This window comes from Salvelinus alpinus, chromosome 34 (assembly GCF_045679555.1).
Source record: "Salvelinus alpinus chromosome 34, SLU_Salpinus.1, whole genome shotgun sequence".
NCBI classification, from domain to species: domain Eukaryota; kingdom Metazoa; phylum Chordata; class Actinopteri; order Salmoniformes; family Salmonidae; genus Salvelinus; species Salvelinus alpinus.
The window spans coordinates 26,618,672-26,624,671 of NC_092119.1; the positions used below are offsets into that span (position 1 = coordinate 26,618,672).

Consider the following 6,000-nt stretch of genomic DNA (forward strand, 5'->3'; position numbering starts at 1 on the left):
TGTAACGCTAGTATACGTCACAGCTCAGCTAACCATCTGCATCACATAAAGACATGCTGAAAGTTACATGTTTCAATAGTCTCACACCCTTATAACAATACCTATAGCATTAACCTTAGGATGCTTTATTTATTTAATGGTATGGACTTCTACACAGGAGTAATCTGCGACACATACCTTTCTCTCAGTGTTCTCAGACTGAGGAGACGGGAGCTACAGGTAGTACCAGGGTGTTAGTAGGTTATGTAAGCACCCAGATTAAATAAAATAAATGTAATTAAATAAAAACTGAAGATGTTAATATCATCCAGCTACTGTAGCTGCCTCCTTAATATTAACAGGCAGTACTTGTAGCGCAACAAATGAAAATAGAAAACCAAAATTAAAGTACCTGGCGTTCAGAGCGATCTGACTCCCCCTTCTGTCATTCCTGTTCACGAGCTTGAGCCACTGACCCTTAACCTAGAAGTTTTGTTTTGTGTTGTGTACTATTCTAATAATTTGAAGTTTTATGGAAGTGCGACTCTCTATTCCTCTCTTGCTTCTTCATTTTGGAAGAAATTAATTTATTCAAGACTTACTGTCTTTCTTGCTCTTTGAGTCAACTACTCACCACATTTTATACACTGCAGTGCTAGTTAGCTGTAGCTCATGCTTTCAGTACGAGATTAATTCTCTGATCCTTTGACTGGGTGGACACAACATGTCAGTTCATGCTGCAAGAGCTCTGATAGGTTGGAGGATGTCCTCTGGAAGTTGTCTTAATTACTGTGTAAGTCTATGGAAGGGGGTGAGAACGATAAGCTTTCTAGGTTTTGTATTGAAGTCAATGTACCCAGAAGAAGATGGAAGCTAGCGGTCTTCCGGCTACACCATGGTGCTACCCTACAGAGTGCTGTTGAGGCTACTGTAGACCTTCATTGCAAAACAGTGTGTTTTAATCAATTATTTTGGTGACGTGATTATATTAAGTATAGTTTTATCTAAAAATAATAACTTTTTTAATGTTTCACCATTTACATTTTTCATGAAATTCACTGAGGATGGTCCTCTGAGGAGCCTCCACTGGAACACACGTGTTGGTACATCTGACTTTTAATACAAACAAATGCAAACACAATCTGCCAAGTCCCTGACGAATGATCCACGTGGTGGGAAATATTAACATATTGAGCATAGGGAACATCTAGCAGTGGGGTTACAGCAACACCATCCTAGATGGGTTATTAAAAATGAAATAAGAGTGGGCCTCCCGAGTGGCGCAGCAGTCTAAGGCACTGCATCGCAGTGCTAAAGGCATTACTACAGACCCGGGTTTATTCCCGGGCTGTGCCACAAACGGTTGTTGGCAGGGAGTCCCATAGGACAGCGTACAAATGGCCCGGCGAGTCGTCCGGGTTAGGGAAGGGTTTGGCCGGCTTTACTGGGCTCTTGTGGCGGGCCGGGTGCCTGCAGGCTGACCCCGGTAGCCAGTTGAACGGTGTTTCCTCCGACACATTGGTGTGGCTGGCTTCCGGGTTAAGCTGGCGGGTGTTAAGGAGGAAGTGGTTAGGCGGCTCATGTTTCGGAGGACGCATGACTCCACCTTCGCCTCTCCCGAGGCCATTGGAGAGTTGCAGCGATGAGACAAGATCGAAAATTGGGGAGAAAATATAAACTTGAAATAAGAAATCTTAGTCTGTGAGCGGACTGCTCTGGTCCGCTCATGGCAGAAGATTTAGCTCACTGGAAAGTATCTTCCATATTCAGTTGTGTGTGTGTTTTGGGGGTGGGTATTCTGTACCAATTCAGGTTTCATGGCAGTCCAACTGATGTCAGTGGCACTATGGGTAGCGTACCTGCCGGTGAGAGACAAAATAAGCCCTTCGTGCGTACGAGTATGGCCTTGCTCTTGTAAATCATCTGCACAAAAGTGTTTCTGAGTCAAACTATTTACCGCAGACAGGAGAACTTTGAGTTTGTTGAAAAGAACGCCTACGGAAGACTACATCTGCAATTCTAATTATCCCAGACTAAAGACACTACAGAGAAGCCTAGTCTCCCTGTCAGAACTACAAACCGAGTCGCCAATAACAACCAAACACCCCAGCTTGCCGCAGAGGAAGATGAGTGGCACAACTACTCCAGAGAACTGTGCCACGTAGCATGCCATCCATATTCACTGTACGAGAGAGGGAAATGCTTAAGTGTGTTGACAGTTATTATTCTCATCGATCTGCCACTCCCTTGAATACAGCTCATATCCTTTCTCTGATGTGGCTGTAGACCTTTCTCAAAATAAATCCTTTGCGAGCTGCATCTCTTGAATAAATGGCTGCAAAGAGAGGAGCATGAAAACAATGAGAGAACAATATGGAGCCCCCATCCCCCCTCACAAGAGATAGTTCTTTGCTCCTCTCTGCTCCTCTCCGTCTCAGGGGAACAAACACACCCGACAGGTTGCTGTGGTAACGCCTCACATACACTTTCACATCCCTGCGCGGGCACTGCCTCTTTACTGGAAACTGGGCTCCTCTCCCCCTCCATTAGCAGCTCCAGCAGACAGACAGAATAGACAGACAGCAGGTCCAGGCTGGAGACCTATTCAGTAGCATAGTGCATTTATAATTCAGATGGACTCCTCGTGTTGAAGGTCAGGGGAGATGTGTATAAAGTTATTGGTTTCGCGAGCACTAATCCGCAGGGCTACGTCCACGATATCTTACCTTATCCACAAGCTTACAAAAGTGCGCTCATCCACTTGGAAGAAATACATACCCTCAGCTCACCTTGTCAGTACAGCTCAATAGATAAACGACAAGTCCCTGATCTATAAGTCTCATCCATTCAGTTCACCTCTTCCGCAGTTCTCATCCATGACGTGTTTCATCATGTTTCTCAACAATGCAGTACACATCTACATAAGTCATCCCAGTTCCATTTAATCCCATCCAGTTCATCTCATCCACAGACCTGTCATGTCGTCAACCTTATGCACACTTTATCCATTCATTTAATTTTCAATTGTATCCCCCACTATCACACGCGCATATACATACACACACATACACTACCACAAAACTCACCTCATCCACAGAGCTATCCGCTCGGTCAACCTCATCCACACTCCTCACCCACTGATAATCTCACACAGCCTCCACCTCATCGACTAATTTCAATTCAACCAGTTTCCTCTCTCCCCTATATCGCTCATCCACATACCACATCCACAACAGAATAAGACTACGCCTTTTCAGGGAGGTTTTCGAACAAGAGAATGATGAAATCTACTATTCTCTACTACTGCCTATACAGTATGCGCAAGAGAAGACAGACTTTGAAGGGTCATGCCAGTGAAATCTTCCCTATGTTAGAAATGTCAGTTACAGATTTGAAACAAGTGCAGTTGCCAAGAATTCTCCCCCCTGGAAAAAAATAAAATTCCTTAATAATAGAGCATATTCTCAGTGACAGCTATAGTTTGAGGTGTCTCGATTCTTACCTTAAAGTGCTGCTCCTCATTTCAAAATCCATATTCCAGATTAGCTCACAGATGGGGCATGCAGCCAAGCTGACACTTACACGCACACACAATCTAACGCACACACACACACAGCCTCGGAGTGCCCGCTCAAACCTCTGTGTCCCTTCCAATCTGCCCTTCATGGAAACAATATCCTTTTATCTCCCTCTCTCTTTGATTACTGCGCATTTCATCCCCACATTCGCACTCCTCCTGCCTCCCACTGTTCTAACGAAGCATCTCGAAAGCCCTGTATGACACTGGACCAGGCGGGCGAATCTGGGGAGACGAACTGAGATGAGGCTGAGAGAGGCTCTTCACTAGTGTGAGCTCCTTTGTTGAGAAGTGGCAGCGGTTCAGTTATCCCCCTCGCTCTACTGATCCTCCCCCCTCTTCACTCTACTCTTGCACATCACCTGTGAGCAGCCTTACCTCTGCGCTCTGAATGGGTGAATAAAATCCTACAGTAGGGCTTTTACTCCTCCCCTCCCTCTTGCATAGCCTCACTCTCTCTTAGCTTCTCTCTGACATCTGCTCAAACAGGTTTTTTACTCCTCTCCCTGGCTATCCCTTTCACCCCTTCCCATCTTGCTCTCTTCCATTCAATTTCTCGTTATTTTCTACTTTCTCTGACATCCTCCTCTAACTATATCTCTGGGGAGATTTGACCGGTATGTTCGCAGAACAAAGATGAGTCATGATTGCTGTGGTAATAGAGGGAGTAGGTAAGAGAGGGGTGTGCTATTGATTCAGTTTGCTTCATTAGCATGTACAGTTGAAGTCGGACGTTTAAATACACCTACACCAAAAACATTTAAACTCAGTTGTTCACAATTCCTGACATTTAATCCTAGTAAAAATTCCCTGTCTTAGGTCAGTTGGGATCACCATTTTATTTTAAGAAAGTGAAATGTCAGAATAATAGAAGTGAGAATGACTTGCTTAAGCTTTTATTTATTTTATTTTTGTAACTGAGTCAGGTTTGTAGGACTCCTTGCTCGCACACGCTTTTCAGTTATGCCCACAAATGTTCTATAGGATTGAGGTCAGGGCTTTGTGATGGCCACTCCAATACCTTGATTTTGTTGTCCTTAAGCCATTTTGCCACAACTTTGGAAGTATGCTTGGGGTCATTGTCCATTTGGAAGACACATTTGAGACCAAGCTTTAACTTCCTGACTGATGTCTTGAGATGTTGCTTCAACACAGCCACATCATTTTCCATCCTTATGATGCCATCTATTTTGTGAAGCGCAACAGTACCTCCTGCAGCAAAGCACCCCCACAACATGATGATGCCATCCCCGTGCTTCACGGTTGGGATGGTGTTCTTTGGCTTGCAAGCCTCCCTCTTTTTCCTCCAAACATAACAATGGTCATTATGACCAAACAGTTCTATTTTTGTTTCATCAGACCAGAGGACATTTCTCCAAAAAGTACGATCTTTGTCCCCATGTGCAGTTGTAAACCGTAGTCTGGCTTTTTTTTTATGGTGGTTTTGGAGCAGTGGCTTCTTCCTTGCTGAGCGGCCTTTCAGATGATGTCGATATAAGACTCGTTTTACTGTGGCTATAGGTACTTTTGTACCTGTTTCCTACAGCATCTTCACAAGGTCCTTTGCTGTTGTTCTGGGATTGATTTGCACTTTTCGCAGTACGTTCATCTCTAGGAGACAGAACGCGTCTCCTTCCTGACCGGTATGACGGCTGCGTGGTCCCATGGTGTTTATACTTGCATACTATTGTTTGTACAGATGAACGTGGTACCTTCAGGAATTTGGAAATTGCTCCCAAGGATAAACCAGACTTGTGAAGGTCTACAATTATTTTTTTGGTCTTGGCTGATTTCTTTTGATTTTCCCATGTCAAGCAAAGAGGCACTGAGTTTGAAGGTAGGCCTTGAAATACATCCACAGGTACACCTCCAATTGACTCAAATGATGTCAATTAGCCTATCAGAAGCTTCTAAAGCCATGACATAATTTTCTGGAATTTCCCAAGCTGTTTAAAAGGCACAGTCAATTTAGTGTATGTAAACATCTGACCCACTGGAATTGTGATAGTGAATTATAAGTGAAATAATCTGTCTGTAAACAATTGTTGGAAATATTACTTGTGTCATGCACAAAGTAGATGTCCTAACCGACTTGCCAAAACTATAATTTGTTAACAAGACATTTTTAGAGTGGTTGAAAGACGAGTTTTAATGACTCCAACCTAAGTGTGTGTAAACTTCCGACTTCAACTGTACCTGTGGCTTGAGCTTCTCTGTGGGTTAGCTACCCTACTGTAACTAGCTCTCTGCTTCTCCCTGAGGTGACAGACTGCCTTCGCTGCCTCCCTCTGAGCCAGCTGATACGGAGGGTTGAAAAGGGAGACCAAAATAGATGCAACATCCCACTGCCCTAGACTTAAGGAAATGGCAGAACTATGACATGACATCCATGCTGCTTTGTGAAGGAAGCATAAATTATTATTATTTATTTTTTTAAACCCACC

At 43.9% G+C, this 6,000-nt stretch overlaps 1 protein-coding gene across 2 annotated transcripts in view; it reads right to left on the reverse strand.

Annotated features, from left to right (window-relative positions):
- Positions 1–4,263, reverse strand: part of LOC139563614 (leucine-rich repeat and immunoglobulin-like domain-containing nogo receptor-interacting protein 2) — a 40,515-nt gene extending 36,252 nt beyond the window's left edge. Inside the window, exon 1 of one of the 2 annotated variants that reach the window (XM_071382449.1) lies at positions 3,482–4,263. The gene's annotated coding sequence lies outside the window, so the exon portion shown is untranslated. Of the gene's footprint in view, positions 1–3,065; positions 3,419–3,481 lie in introns of those variants that run through there. The other variant, XM_071382450.1, reaches the window with a different exon arrangement.
- Between the last annotated feature and the right edge of the window lie 1,737 nt (positions 4,264–6,000).